General features: G+C 34.1%; 1 pseudogene across 1 annotated transcript; it reads left to right on the top strand.

The window, feature by feature from the left end:
* Positions 1-11,107: 11,107 nt before the first annotated feature.
* Positions 11,108-15,042, top strand: LOC145631973 (isoamylase 2, chloroplastic pseudogene; annotated as a pseudogene). The gene is made up of 2 exons (XR_014112431.1): positions 11,108-11,351; positions 12,163-15,042. The product of XR_014112431.1 is annotated as an isoamylase 2, chloroplastic pseudogene (transcript).
* The last annotated feature ends 772 nt before the right edge of the window (positions 15,043-15,814 follow it).

Below are 15,814 nucleotides of genomic sequence, written 5' to 3' on the forward strand. Positions count from 1 at the left end.
TTATGGTAAGTTACTCATGGTTATCTTAATTTGCATTCCAACTTGAACATTCTTGGTTAGATTTGTATGTAATGACTTCATTTGTTTGCTTATTGGTACAAAGGTTCGATGATAACACCGTGAGCACCTCCATTACAAATATTTTTCAAGCAAATTGGCGCGAACCATGGCTTAACTATGAAATGGTTGACAAGGATACTAAGACCCACTGGTGGAACTCGTTTACGGTATTATAAAACCCCCAAGTTTAGTTTACTCATCTAACTTTGTTGTTTTTTGGTTACTTATTACAATAAATTATTATACATTTTATTTTTCTTGTTTGCAGAAACAATACCTTTGGAATGCTGATCTTGATGCCCGCGTGAAGAAGGAGTATGAAAAGAAGGCACATAAGAGGCTGAAAGAGATTACATACAATGTTTCGGTCAGAAACAAGGCAGTTCCAGTATGGATGGGAGAGGCTATGTTTGAGCGAATTATGGCGAAAAGAAAGGATCCGGTATTTCTGGAGAGGTCAGAAAAAGCGAAGAAGAACAGGAGGGGCGGCTCCCTGTCTAATCCAATTGAGCTGTCACGCTTCCAAGGTTCTATCTCTGCATCAAAGCATGCAAAGAAAATGGTAATACTTAATGGTATATAATGATACTGATATGTTTTAGTAGTTACATACACTAAGCATTTATGGAGTTATTTGATTTGTGCAGGCTCAGAAAGCCGGTGGAGTGCTTCCAACTGCTCCGGAGGTGTTCCTAAAGACACATTTCAAGGAAGTTCCAGGAAAAGGAAAAGTTGCGGCTAACAAGAGGGCACAACAAATCTCGGTAACACATCTAACTTTGGAAACTAATGAAATTATTTTTTAAGGAAGCATGCAAAACATAGGTCATTTATGCCATTTTAGCCTAGTCATGAACCTATAGCCATGAATATGCATGAAAATGTGTAAGTTTTTGCAATTTGAACCTATAAACATGTTTAATATGCTAAATATGAGTTGTTTGATTGATAAAATCTTAGAATATAGCAAAAACAAAGAAAATGGGTAAGTTAGAAGGTCATTTAAGCCATTTTATCCTACTCATGAACCTATAGCCTTGAATATGCATGAAAATGTGTAAGTTTTTGCAATTTGAACCTATAAACATGTTTACTATTCTAAATATGAGTTGTTTGATTGATAAAATCTTATAATATAGCAAAAAAAAAAGAAAATGGGTAAGTTAGAAGGTCATTTATGCCATTTTAGCCTAGTCATGAACCTATAGCCATGAATATGCATGAATATGTGTAAGCTTTTGCAATTTGAACCTATAAACATGTTTAATATGCATAATTTGTTTTGTTTGATTTCAGGAAGCCTACCAAAAGAAGCTTGACGAGTCTTCCACTCAAGAAGGGTCACAACCGGACCCTAACCAGCTATACTGGGAGGTCGTTGGTGGTAGGAAAAAGGGTGTAGTGAAGGGCCTAGGTGCAAGTGCTAGTTTGTTTTACACCCCCTCTTCGAGAAAGGCTCGCAATTGTACAATCCTTCTATAGCTTCACAGCTGGAGGAACGTGTGCAAGCCGAGGTTGCCGAGCGAATAGAGGAGGCAAAAGTGCAAATGCAGGCACAAATGGAGGCACAGTTTGCGACGCAATTGCAGGAGGCATTGAAGAAGGAGCGGGAGGAGGCAGCAATTGAGAGTAAGCGAATGATGGAGACAATGTTGCAGAACTTGTTCCCTAACTGTTCAGGTGGTCCTCCATTTCAGTTTCGTAGGGAAGATGACCCGGACATGAGTGGTGGTGGGCTTGGTCACCAGACTCCGGTGTCGTAGTTTTTGTTCATAAAGCTCTTACATTAGTATTGTTGATATAGGCCTTAGTATTTTTTTGGGGGGAATATAGGCCTTAGGTTTTTTTTTGGGAATAGGCCTTAGGTTTTTTTTTGGGGGGGGGGGGGGGATATAGGCCATTTCGTTATTTTTTGGGGAATATAGGCCTGAAATTGGTATTATATTGTTACATGTTGGCCTTATCTATTTTTGGAAGGAACATAGGCCATTACTTATTCATATAGACCTAACTTAGTTTTAAGCTTATAAAACTATTACTAACTAATTAATATTACTATTAACTTGAACATTATTATTGTATATATTGTTCGAAGTTGGACTTTTTAATTGTTAATATTATTATCTATATGGATTATGCATTTTATATTAATTTTGATATTTGAATCACATGATAACAGGTTATAGGTTCAGGTTAGGATGGCATCGTTAATGAAAATTGTAATTATTTGTAAATTGCGTTATAATAATAAATTACCCTGTTGCAATTGTATAAGGAATTGCGACCGTTTATCTAACCTGTCGCAGATCCCATGTTTTTTGCGACCGTTAGGGCCTGTCGCAGATCACATGAATTTGCGACCATCACTGGCGGTCGTAATTTACTGAAAATTGCGACCGCCAGTGACGGTCGCAGATCCCATATTTTTGCGACCGCCAGGCCCTGTCGCAGATCACTAGAATTTGCGACCGTCTCGGGCGGTCGTAATTCATTGGAAATTGCGATCGTCACTGCCTGTCGCGGATCCCCGAGTTTTGCGACCGTCATAGGCGGTCGTAATTTCCAACAATTGCGACCGCTTTGCCTGTCGTAAATATGAAATTACGTCAGTTAAAAAAACGGTCGTTGAAAATATGAAAACGGTCGCAATTTGATCTGTGGCCGCAATTTTTTTTTTTTTGCGACCATTAAAATTACGACCGTGCAGTTGCGACCGGTGACGGTCGCAAATGTGAATAGCGACCGTTTTCCTCAAAAATTGCGACCGGTTCGGACGGTCGCAATTCGCTGGTTTTTTGGTAGTGGCCGTGTCATGACCACTCCTACCACGAGATATAGATTACAAGGCATCATTTTTATGCAAATTCATTGTTTATAATAATTGTTTAAGGGGGTCAGCTTTTAACATTAAAGAAACTTGTAGTTGGGCCACGGGGGCCAAGCCTCCACCAGCCCCCCCGGCTCCGCCCCTGGCTACATATAACATTACCCATAAATTAATTTCATAATAAATCTATGAAAAATGTTATACACAGCCCTTAAGCATTAAATTTTTTCTCTCTTCTTTCCTTCTCTCAAAAAAAAAAAAAAAAAAAAAAAAAAAAAAAACATTAAATTTACACTTGAAAATCGTAAAAAGTTAAGAAATCATAAAAATATAAATACTGATTTACGCGTGTTTTTGTTGTAAAATTCCTAATTTTATACAATTTTCAAGAGTGTATTTAATGCTTATATATAGCCCTTGGGGCTACATATAACATTACTCTTAAATTAATAATAACTTAAATCAATAGTACTATAAGATTCCATTGGAACAAGAAAAATAGAATTAATGATATGAAATGGTTAATTCTTATGCATGGCCCAAGGGCTATGTATAGCAAACCCTTAAAAGTTTATGGGTGACTAGTTGACTACTGACTAGGGGAAAATAAGGAAATTATATTGTTAGTTTGGGAATTGATTTGGAGATTAAATTGGGAGGGCAATTAAAGAGGAGATATTAGTGGAAGATTTTAAGTTGTAATTGATTATGGTTTTGGAGATTGGAATATTCAACTTCCCAAGAATGAAGGAAAATTTTCCATATATTCGATTCAATGCCTGCACAATTTATTCTTTATAATTTTATTTTTTTTACATAATTTGGGCTTTTGAATTTGGGGCCCTGGGCAGTTGCCCCGGCTGCCCTGGTCCAAATACGGGTCTGTCTACATCACTATATGGAGATTTGAATTTTATTGAGAGAAGAAAATGGATTGATCAGATCAAATGAGAACAACTCATTAATAATCAGTCACTAAATTGTTTTTGTTAATTTGTAGAATAGTGTAATTTTCCTTAGTCGGAGTACTCTCATTAAGTGAATACGTATAGGTGATTACAAATCTAATTACGAGAATACGATATTTACTAAATTACACTTAGATATATCTTTACATAATATTAAAAAGATAGTATTAATCTATCACAACCCCGCAGTCGAAGCGGGAGGAGGTCAAACGCTAAGACTATCTCTGAAGTCTAAAAATAGTTGCCGAGGTAAACCTTTTGTGAAAATATATGTGTTCTGATATGAAGATGGAACATGTAAGACCTTGATGTGACCAAGAGCAACCTTGTTGCGTACAAAATAAATTTCCATCTCAATATGTTTGGTACATTAATGTTGTACCCGATTGCAAGACAAGCTAAGTATACGACAGAAATATTATCACAATAAACCATGGATGCCCGTTGGATAGGACAATTTAGCTCGAGAAGGAGATTCTAGAGCCAACAAATGATTTCGGCAACAACATTAGCGACACCTCTAGCCATATTCTACTTGCACTGGATCGGGACAAAGTAGTCGATCGTTTCGCAGACCACGAGATAAGATTATTACCCAAATACACATACATAATACCCAGAAGTGGAGCGACGAGTGTCCGGGCAACTGCCCCAATTGGCATCTGTGTATGAAATAAGCCTCATAGGAACATAACAATATATATAAATGTAGGCCATAAACCAAAGTGTCTTTGATCTATCTGATAATACGCTTAAGAGTGTTAAAATAAGGTTCCCTAGGAGCATGCATGAATAAACAGACCTGTTGAATTGCATATGAAATGTACGTGTGGCAATGGTGGTCACGGCTAGGCCTAGGATCAGCTAGGGTTTGTGAGAAAGAGAGAAGAGAGAAAAAAAGAAAAAAAAAATCTAATTGGAATTTGATACCATGTTGAATAGTGTAACTCTCCTTAGTCGGAGAATTTTCATGAACCGAATATAAATAGTTGATTACAAACCTAATTACGAGAATACGAAATTTATTAAACTACACTTTCATATATCTTGACAAAATATTAACAAAATGATATTAACCTATTATCTATCATAATCCATTGTCACCTTGCCTCATTTTGCTTCATTGGTGATGGGCTGATGACTTAGTGGTATGTGCTACTTCTAACTATTTTTTCTCCCTATATGGTCAAATAACAGTAGCCTACTAGCTCAATTGGTAGAGCATTGTGCATAAATGTACAAAGGATGTGGGTTCATTCCACGTAGGTTTGTGATTGGCTTAAAGTCTAAAACTTATTCCCACATAGGATGTGGGTGCATAAATTTACAACTTGTCTTCTTTAACTTCAATGCTTCTCATTCCCATGTTTACCATGTGTAATTTCAATCACTTATATTTGTGTTGTAACTATTTTAAAATTATAGAAATTTGATACTATGAATGTAAAAATTAAGACAAATATGAGAGTGAGGAATAACTCAATTGGTTAGAGCTTCCCTCTCGATTCCAGGAGATTTTGGAATCGATTCTCACCCCTGCCCTCGTGGCTCTCTAAACACCAAAAAAAAAAAAAAAAAAAAAAAAAAAAGACAAATCTAACTTAAATAGAACAACCCTTAAATATTAAATCAATAAGTTTAAACCTTGGCTCGATTTTTGTAGCAACATAAATTCTATTAGCGCAGTGTAAAAATACACAGATTTGTTTCATTAGTCAATTTGGCAGTTCGTATGTGTGGAGTATGGATAATTACATTACCAAATTCCTCTCGATTTTCAATCCCAGGTTCAAGATGATTATCTAATTGCACTATTCATGTCGAGAACTGTTGATAATATAATTTGATTGACAATGAGAAGTGAGGTTCAGAACCCAACTCTTTAAATGAAAATGGAGTAGAGTATCTACTGAATACAACCATCACTGTATACTAAAAGTTTAAAAGACACACCAACAATGATACGTGTTATTTCTGGACATAACCTTAGTTTTTTTTTTTTTTTTTTTTTTTTTTTTTTTGCCGAATAATTCTATAAATAAACATATCATAAACAAAAATAATTATCTAATTTTATACAATACAATTACTTAAAATAGAAGACTTAAGATATTATATAGCTTTAAAAAATCATTCTTAACATAATTTTGACAATGTTCTACCTCATTTTATATCTAACATATTAGTGATGTATGACTATTATTTAATGATATTATTACTTCCCGTTCAAAAAAAAAAAAAAAAAAAAAAAAAAAAAAAAAAACCATATCGAACATATCCTGGCCTTCTTTCGTAATCCTTTATTTTGATCAAAATTTGTCAACTATATTTTTAGTTTTTATTTTGTTTATAAAAGTCTAATTATAATGATAGTTCATAATGATTATTGAAAATTATTGTACATGGCACGAGAACTAACCTAGTTTTTCATAATTCAAACGAATATTTTGACAAAGGTTTTTTTTTTTTTTTTTTTTTTTTTTTTTTTTTTTTTTTGACAAAGGCAAAGGCAAAGACAAAGGGTCTTGACTAATCTCCATCGAGAGTATAATGGCTCTCAGGCCACGTAACATTTCAGCACCATTAATAATATTGCAAATATATAGACATAGTACTTTAATTTAATTCAATTTATTACTACTATGATGCAATTTTTATTTAAACATCAATAACAATATACTAAAAGGCACATCAACAATAATACGTGCTATTTCTTGGTGTATCCTTAATATTTTTTTTTTCAGAATAATTTGTATTTAAGAAACATATATATATTTTTTTTTCAGAATAATTTGTATTTAAGAAACATATATTTTGCATATAGCAATTTATACACTTACTTATTCAATATTCTACAAGATTTTATATATTTTTCCAAAAAAAAAAGATTTTATATACTCTACAAGATTTTATAATTTATACTATTCAAAAATAAAAAAGATTTTATATTTTATAGATATATCCTTAAAAAGACGCATATATATTACACACACTTATTTACTATGTATTATATAAGATCCCATATATTTTTCCGAAATGACACCATGAAGTAATTTAATAATGGCAACCCCTCACTCTAATATTCCCTAGTTCACTTGCATACAAATAAATGTATTTTTTAAAACAGGGTTATTTTTTTTTTGTTTAAGGCAAAATAGGGTTACTTTAAACCCATTATGTATATATCAAAACCCATTTATATATTTGACTTATTTAACCCATTAATAACTGCTTTTAAATAGGGCTCCAAGGCATCCAACGTTTCTCCATTGAAGCGCACTCAACGTTCTCCATTAGAGCGCAGTTGACGTTCTCCATTAGAGCGCAGTTGACGTTCTCCGTTGAATCTAGTTCTTGTATCCCCCATTGAAGCAGCTTCTAAGGTTAGTTGTTTCTATTTGTTTTCAAAAAAAAAAAACAAAAAAAGTGTAGGGTTCCAAAATCTGCATTATTTGCTCTAAATTCTAAAATAATGTCACCATCATAACCAAAAGAAAAAAAATTATGATCCTAATTTGATTATTGAATCAAATATCCCTAAAATTATGAATCAAATTTTGTTGCTAATTTAATGTATTGCACAACCTTTTAATGTTAGAGTTCAACTATGAAATTTTTGCTTAATTATTTTGTCATCTTTTTTCAATTTAAATTTTGTATTTTGTAATTCTAGTTACTTTCTATGTATTATCAGAATGTCTCATGATATCATCAGCAAGAGTCCCTGTGACAATACAGGTAATTCATTTTGCTCTATACATTCTTTTGAATGGAATTATGGAATTAATTAAGGTGAAACTGAATATTGCTTTAATATAATAATATTTGTTTCCTTTGTTGATTAATCTTGAATATTTCATATATGGTTCTCTAAATTGAATAAAAAAACACTTGTCAATATTGCATTAAAATTTTTTCCTCCAAAAATACCTTCTTAAAATAAAAAATAAATAAAAAATTATATCTAAATTATGATATTTGTTTTATATAAAAATATAATTACTTTCCAAAAGTATTAAATTATCAATTTAAATATTTTCTCCTCAGGTTTTTATTAATAATATATACCATATTTTAAATACATGAGTCATTCTATTTATATAATTTATATAATTTTATTTTTAAAAGTAATTTACAACTGTGCATTGCACGGATTTAAGCTAGTATTGGAAAAATGCTAATATAAGTTTTGTATTTATCTTCTAAAGTGCCTAACCATCCTTTCCAAGTGGTGGATGATGATTCGCCGAAAGGTGCATTTGAAGAGAAGCAAATTGGGACAGACTATCATGTTCGAATTGATATGCCAGGGGTTTCCGAAAGTGGGCTAACAATAACTCGAGATTATGAGAAAAACCAAATTCGATTTTGTGGTAAAGTCCCGACTTTTGAAGAGTGGCCTAAATGTGTAAGAGCATATGCAAGTGTTATAAATTTCAAAACAAAATTAGATGAAATTGAGTTTCAACATACTCTTGTTAATGGCTCTTTGAGCTTAATTTTTCACAACACACAAGGAGATCTTCAAATCCTTAAATATAGAGGTATTAAACCATTTTTGGTTTTATTTATCTATAGAGTAATTTCTTAATATATATTGAAAAAATTTACTCCGTAATAAGCTTTTATTTTTATTTTATTTATTTTTTTTTTCTTTTTGTTTTTTAAATGACAAGGTGGGAAAGTTGCAAAGGAATCTTCCGAGGATCATCTTATTTTTGGTATGACAGTAAAACATTATTCATATTTTTTTGATTTAGAGAAGTAGTTATGTTTTATGTATAAATCTTTTGACATTTTGTTGTCAATTTGTCTCTTAGGTAATTTGGAATCCACAAGTTCTCGTGATGATGTTTCTACTCTTGGTGAAAGTGAGGAAAATTGCAATGAATCTCATTTAAGTTATATATATATTGGAAAGATTACGACAAGTATTTTTTACGCATTTTGAGGAAGAGATTTAACGGTATAAATGAACAAATTAATCAAAATAATTTTAACACAACAACTTATAATCTCAAACTTGGTTCTGTTAAAATTATTTTGTTTAATTTGGTCGTTCACACCCTTAACTCTCTTCCTCAAAATGTGTGTGAAAAAAAAACTTGTTGCATTCTTTTGAATACGGAGTAAGCATATACTTTCTCCGTTTCTTTTTAGTTGACACGATTCTTAAGTCACGTTTGAAAATATACATGAATCTAATGTATAAGTTCCTACATGACTATATTTTTCATTACGTCTAATCACAAAACACGGTTTAAGAAAAGTGTGTTGAATTCAAAACGTGTCAACTAAAAAAATACGGAGGTAGTATATATATTTTTTTAATTTTTTTTATATTTATGTTTCCAATATATATGTTTTTTTTTTTTTTTGTCAGTCTCTTTGATTCAAGAGAATTGTGAAGTCAACCCATTGATAATTGGTTTTACAAGATCTTGCATCATTAAGAAATGGGTCAGTAATGGTGGTAAAGGGAATGATATACACATCCTTGTAGACGCACCAGGAATGGAGGACTTTAAATTTGACATTGGCACAAAAGCTTGCATCATACGTGGGGCATTGGTGGAGGAGGAGAAGAAGAGTGATATTTTGCAAACTGAAAGGAGTTATTTCATTTCCATGAAATTTGATTGTGGTTGTTGCATTTTTGATAAAAAAGGGACTAAGAAGAAACATCAAATTCTTAAGGATGGGTTGCTCCGTCTCCAATTGCGAGTAATAAGCTCATGTAAATATAATTAACTTTATCAAATTGTTTAATTTAGTCACATTATTTTGTATTGGGTTGGGTTATATATGTAATTTAGGAGTTGAATAATGTTTAACGTTATCCCAACTTTGGACTAAACAAGTTTATGACACTTTTTAGACTTGTTTAAATCAATCAATTACATTATACTAAAGGCGAAACTTAGAGAACACTTGACAAAATATTGTAAAATGTTTTCCCTCCAAAACCACTTACCAAAAAACTCATTGTAATTAAATTATGACTTTTAGTTTGTATAAAATCTAAAATAATGTCCTTTAATATCAAATTGCCCATTATAACTATTATATGTTTAATTAATTTCTTTCACAATATTTCATACTTTTTACTACTAAGTCTATTTATAATTTTTATATCCATTATTTTTAGTAAAATTTATTGTCATTAGAATTATTTAACAAATGAGCAAATCTTTTGGTTTTGCTACATCATGTATGGAAGGAAAGTATAACCGATTAGGATTGTGCACAGTAACACTTTGAGTAACAACCTCTCTACTTTCTATATTGTATTTAGCCTAAAATATGCATGATCAAATTATATATTTTTCAATTAAAAATTAATTTTTCAATCAAATTATATAATTTTCAATTAAAAATTAATTTTTCAATCCCAGACGTGAATCCCTTCGTGCGATGCGGCACCGCTCCTCTCCCTATCCCCTAAACCAGATTCACCACGGCGAAACCCCTTTCCCTCCCACGAAACCCTAGAAAAACCTCTCCCCTACCCTTGAAACCTCCCGATCACTCTTTGCCTAGCCCCGAAACCCTAGCGGCCAAGGTTTTTTAGGGTAGAGGAGGAACGATTTGGGGGGGTTTAGGGGTATGGTAGATGACAGATTTTTCTAGGGTTTTGTGGGAAGGAAAGGGGCTTTTGGTAGGGGCGGAGGATCGGGTCCCCGACGTGGGGAATGGGTTGTCCGGCAAGCGAAGGGGCCGGGGTGGCAGTGACGTTTCAGTCTTCGGGGCAGTGGCTGAAGGTGGTAGTGAGGTGGCTGGGGATGGAGGGGTGGCTAGACGGTGGTTGGGCCCCACTAACAAAAATAGTAACGATATTAGGCATCAGATAGTTATTCTTAACAAAGTGTGATTTAGGTGGTAGTAATGTAAAAAAAAAAAAAAAAAAAATTAACAGGTAGTAAATATGAAACATGGTATTTTTAGTGATAGCAAATGTCAAAATTTTCTTAAAATTTTATAATTAAATACCGTGTTAAACTAAATGATAAATAGAAAAAATTACGATACATACATAGGACCTAACCTAGCTGTCAAACTAAACAAATACTCCGTATAATGTAGCAACTTAAAGCATCATCCAAGTCATACACTAGTTAAATTCAAAACCGGTTCAAACCGAATCTTTGTATGAATTCGAACCGACTAAGGATTCGGACCCACTGAATTCTTGGTCCTACTCTTGGGGCTGGCGCCTGGCGGGGAAATTAGCAAATTCTTTTTGGATCTTACATTCTTCATCAATTATCTCAATTCACAAGTACTATTCTTGAGTCTTGCTCAGTGCTTGAAAATAAAAAACAATGGCAGCCATGCCTAGATAATCTCCTAACATATCGCATTGTCAATCAGTTCTCATTTTCTCTCTCCTCCCACAATACCCAAACAAACAAAAGATCGTCCTTCCTTCTATTCCCTAATTCAGGATCAAATCAAAACATCCCAGAATTTGGATTCCAGAATCATTCATTCCCCAGGTAATAATTTGAATTTAAATTGTATTTTGATTTTTACAATTCACTTTTGCAAGCTCAAATAAGATATACAAGGTATTAGAATTTTGTTGGATATGCACTGAATTACATTGAAATGAATAGGGCTTGTATTTTTCATAGGGAAAAAAATTGTAGTTGATTGAAATGATTGATTGTATTAGTTAGTTATCTGGGTTTCAATTGTTGGATTAAAAATTACTAGTTTACATGATTATGAAATTTAATTTAGCAAAATCTGGTTGGCAATCATGTTTACCTTTGAGTAGGGCTGCACTATTTGATTACTGTAATTGATTGTACAATGTGTCTCCATTATCTGTAACTCCCCTTCAATTGTTGCATTAGAGTTAGTCTTCCTTGTTTTAACCCAATTAATGTTATGACTAACCCCGTTTATGCAAAGATCAATAATGACATATTAAAGTTTTCGTAGCATCAGATAATGGTGTCTCATGATGCTCATAAGATTTTGTGAAGTGATATCGAGAATTTGTGTTTAATGTTCGATTATATTGAGGAGATATTTATTTGTTATGATGCTGCTTTGATTCAACTATTACATGTTTGATGAGGTTTAGCTGACAAGCAGTGTGGAGATACTTTTGATACTTTCTGAACAATCGTCGTGTTTATATTGGACTTGGAATTGATAGGAAGATTGTGTTGAACAAGCTTTTGTGCTTCTTCGAAACCCATTTGCTGCATGTGCTTTCTTGTTGGCTATGAATTAGTACTTTTACACCCTCAGCATAACTGAGTTTTTAGACTTACTACTTACTCCTCTACCGAACAGGTGTAAATTAATTGTAGCATCTTGTTGAGAAACTCTGGAATTTATGTCCAATCTGGTAGCAGTCAATGGCAGTGATTTTAACATCCGGACCTGTGGGATTGTTTCAAACAATCAATAATACTAGTGCACATTTATCAAGAAAATTTGCTTGTACGTGTATTTCGTATGAAGGAAGGGATTTAATACGTGAAGGAAAATTTGGGTGGCAACATGTGTTTCATGAAAGCTATGGTTTTTCCAAAATGCGGCCTGCTAAAAAGCTAGGTCTCCAAGCTAGAGCTTTAGCTGGAATCCCCCTTGAAAAGGCTGAGCAAGGATTGTCAAAATACCATTTTAGGACTGAGAATGGTGGTCAAGTGAAGGTAGCTGTCGGGAAGAGAAGTTTAAAGTATTCGGCGCATATTGAGGTTTGTCCTTCTCAACTGAATGGTAACCCGGAGAAGCTGGTACTAAATTGGGGTATATATAGATCCGACTCTTCATCTTTCATTCATCTTGAATTCCAAACCTCAGCACCTGAGAAGGCCATTTCCCAGATATCTCTGAGGAGAAACTCTGTTGGCACTTACGTAGTTGAAATAGAATTTGAATCATATTTAGCCCCATTTTATCTCTCATTCATGTTGAGTTATATAGATGGCGCTGATTCAGAAAGTTTCCAGATAAAAAGTCATAGACAAACCGATTTCTGTGTTCCTATTGGCTTTGCAGCTGGGTATCCAGCTCCACTGGGTGTTTCTTTCTCCAATGATGGTAGGATGAACTTCGCTCTTTTCTCTAGAAATGCAGAAAGTGTTGTCCTTTGTTTGTTCGATGATAATGGGTCAGAGAAACCTGCTTTAGAGATTGAACTGGATCCATATGTGAATAGAACTGGTGATATCTGGCATGCGTCCTTTGATAGTGTTGGACCCTTTGTGAGTTATGGATACCAATGCAAAGGAGCTGTATTTAGTGAAAGTAGTAGCAGGGTTATTTTAGATCCATATGCTAAACTGTTAAGGAAGAAGCTTCCTGGTCTACCTGATCTTGGTCAATTACATGCTATACCAGCTTTTGATTGGGGTAGTGATGCCCGTCCTGGATTAATCTTGGAGAAATTAGTTCTCTATCGATTAAATGTTATGCAATTTACTGGGGACAAGTCCAGTAAACTGCCTGATGAGTTTTCTGGAAACTTCTCTGGTGCTACTGAAAAACTTCAGCATTTCAGAAATCTTGGTATCAATAGCATATTATTGGAGCCAGTTTTTCCATGCGATGACAGAAAGGACCCCTATTATCCATTTCATTATTTTTCACCCATGCAGGTGTATGGACCTGCCGGCGATTCTGTATCTGCTATTAATTCAATGAAAGAGATGGTAAAGACAATGCATGCCAATGGAATAGAGGTTTACTTGGAAGTTGTTTTCACTCATACCACTGAAGAAGGAATACTCCAGAAAATCGACCCTTTATCCTATTTTTATGCTGATAAAGACGGAGAATTGAGTATCAGATACGCTTTGAACTGTAACTATCCAAACATGCAGCAGATCATTGTTGATAGTCTCCGGTATTGGGTGATAGAGTTTCATATAGATGGATTTTGCTTCATAAATGCTTCAGATCTCTTGAGAGGCTCTTATGGAGAGAGCTTGTCTCGCCCTCCTTTGGTCGAAACTATTGCTTTTGATCCTGTACTTTCAAAAACGAAGATAATTGCAGATTTTTGGGATCCTTATGATGTGAAATCCAAAGAAACCTGCTTTCCTCATTGGAAACGATGGGCTGAAATAAATTCTAAATTTTGTATTGATGTGAGAAATTTTCTGAGGGGTGAAGGACTTATAAGCAGTCTAGCAACACGACTTTGTGGAAGCGGGGACATTTTTTCTGCTGGAAGAGGTCCATCGTATTCTTTCAATTATGTTGCCAGGAACTTTGGTCTTCCTCTAGTTGATTTGGTTAGCTTCAGCAGCAGTGACCTTGCTTCTGAATTTAGTTGGAACTGTGGGGAAGAAGGCCCTACAGATCAGAAAGTTGTCCTTGAAACGCGCCTCAAACAAATTCGTAACTTTCTCTTTATATTATTTGTTTCACTTGGTGTTCCTGTATTAAATATGGGAGATGAGTGTGGCCAATCTACTGGCGGTTCCCCTTCATACAGCAAAAGAAAACCTTTCAATTGGAGTGCTCTTAACACTGCTTTTGGTGTCCAGATCACACAGCTTATTTCATTTTTGATTTCTCTGAGAGAGAGGCGTGGTGATCTTCTGCAGAAGAGGGAATTTTTGGAAGAAGAAAATATTGGTTGGTATCACTGTGACTTGTCTCCACCGAGATGGGATGATCCACTAGCTAAATTTCTGGCTATGGAATTGAAGGCTGACAACAGAGGCTCGGAGTCCTCCCTCGTGAAGGGTGACTTGTATGCTGCCTTCAACGCCGGGGAACATTCAGAAAATATAATTTTACCACCACCCCCTGAGGGAATGACTTGGGTACGATTACTTGACACAGCTCTTGCATTTCCTGGATTTTTCTCGTCAGATGGCATTCCTGTCCCTGAGAAGACGCCTGGATTGATAGCATACGAAATGAAGTCACACAGTTCTGTACTTTTTGAAGCAAAGATCCTGAATGCACGAGTTGTATAATTCTGGATTGTAAATTAGTAATTAATAAACGCTAGTAATTGTACAGAAAATAAAGCGTAGTAGTCATGAAATTATCCAGCATTTCTGAGTTTGAATTTTTGCAGTAAAGCCACTTGTAAGAGTTGTAACCGTATTAAGAGACAACAATGAAGCCATAAGTTAAAAAATTCCTGCACATGTAATGCAAACTATATACGCAACTTATTTTGGTATGGAATATAGGTACATATTTCGGAAAGGTAGGATGTGTTATTACATGTTAAGCATCACATCATTAATTGTAATTCAATTCTGAAAGCTTCTGTCAAATTTCCAGAAGCTCTTACCAATGTAGGAGCCATGATGTTCTAGTGAAGACTTCCAAGTTCCAACCACAAGAGCGGTAGAGCCTGAAGAGGAGATTAGCGCCGTACATACATTATACGTGTATACAGGTCCTAAATCCCAAGTTAAGCAACAAATAATAATTTTAATAAAACAAGGACACAGGCACAATTAGCAGCATTTCATCTATAATTAGTTTATCGTTTTTAACACGACGAGCCAGGGAAGAAATGCTATATTGATCTGTAAGCTAAGCTGGTTAGTAATTGAGACAGATAAACAGATGCACCAGTGTTCAAGGCTTTTTATGCCAGAAGATTTATCATAAGCCAAAAATAGCCTTTTCAAAGATATTAATTACGCAGTATTAGAAACTTCTACGCTGCTGTTTGACGGAGGTAGTAATAGAAACTTCTAAAACATCAATTGATTATACAATGCAATCAAATGACCAAACCAGTGTTCTTTTTTATTTTTATTTTTTTGAAACAACCAGTGTTCTTTTTTATAGAATTATACAAGTATGCTTTAAGCCTGATTATTTTGACAGTATCACTAGAATTTAACATAAATTAACGATACATAATAGCAGAAAGGAGAAGATTAGTTATTCGGAACACACATTAAAGGCATAAAACTATATGATTACATCAAAAGGGAATCGAGCAGTCAAATATGGCACCCAT

This window comes from Chenopodium album, chromosome 5, assembly GCF_948465745.1.
Source record: "Chenopodium album chromosome 5, dcCheAlbu1.1, whole genome shotgun sequence".
NCBI classification, from domain to species: Eukaryota; Viridiplantae; Streptophyta; class Magnoliopsida; order Caryophyllales; family Amaranthaceae; genus Chenopodium; species Chenopodium album.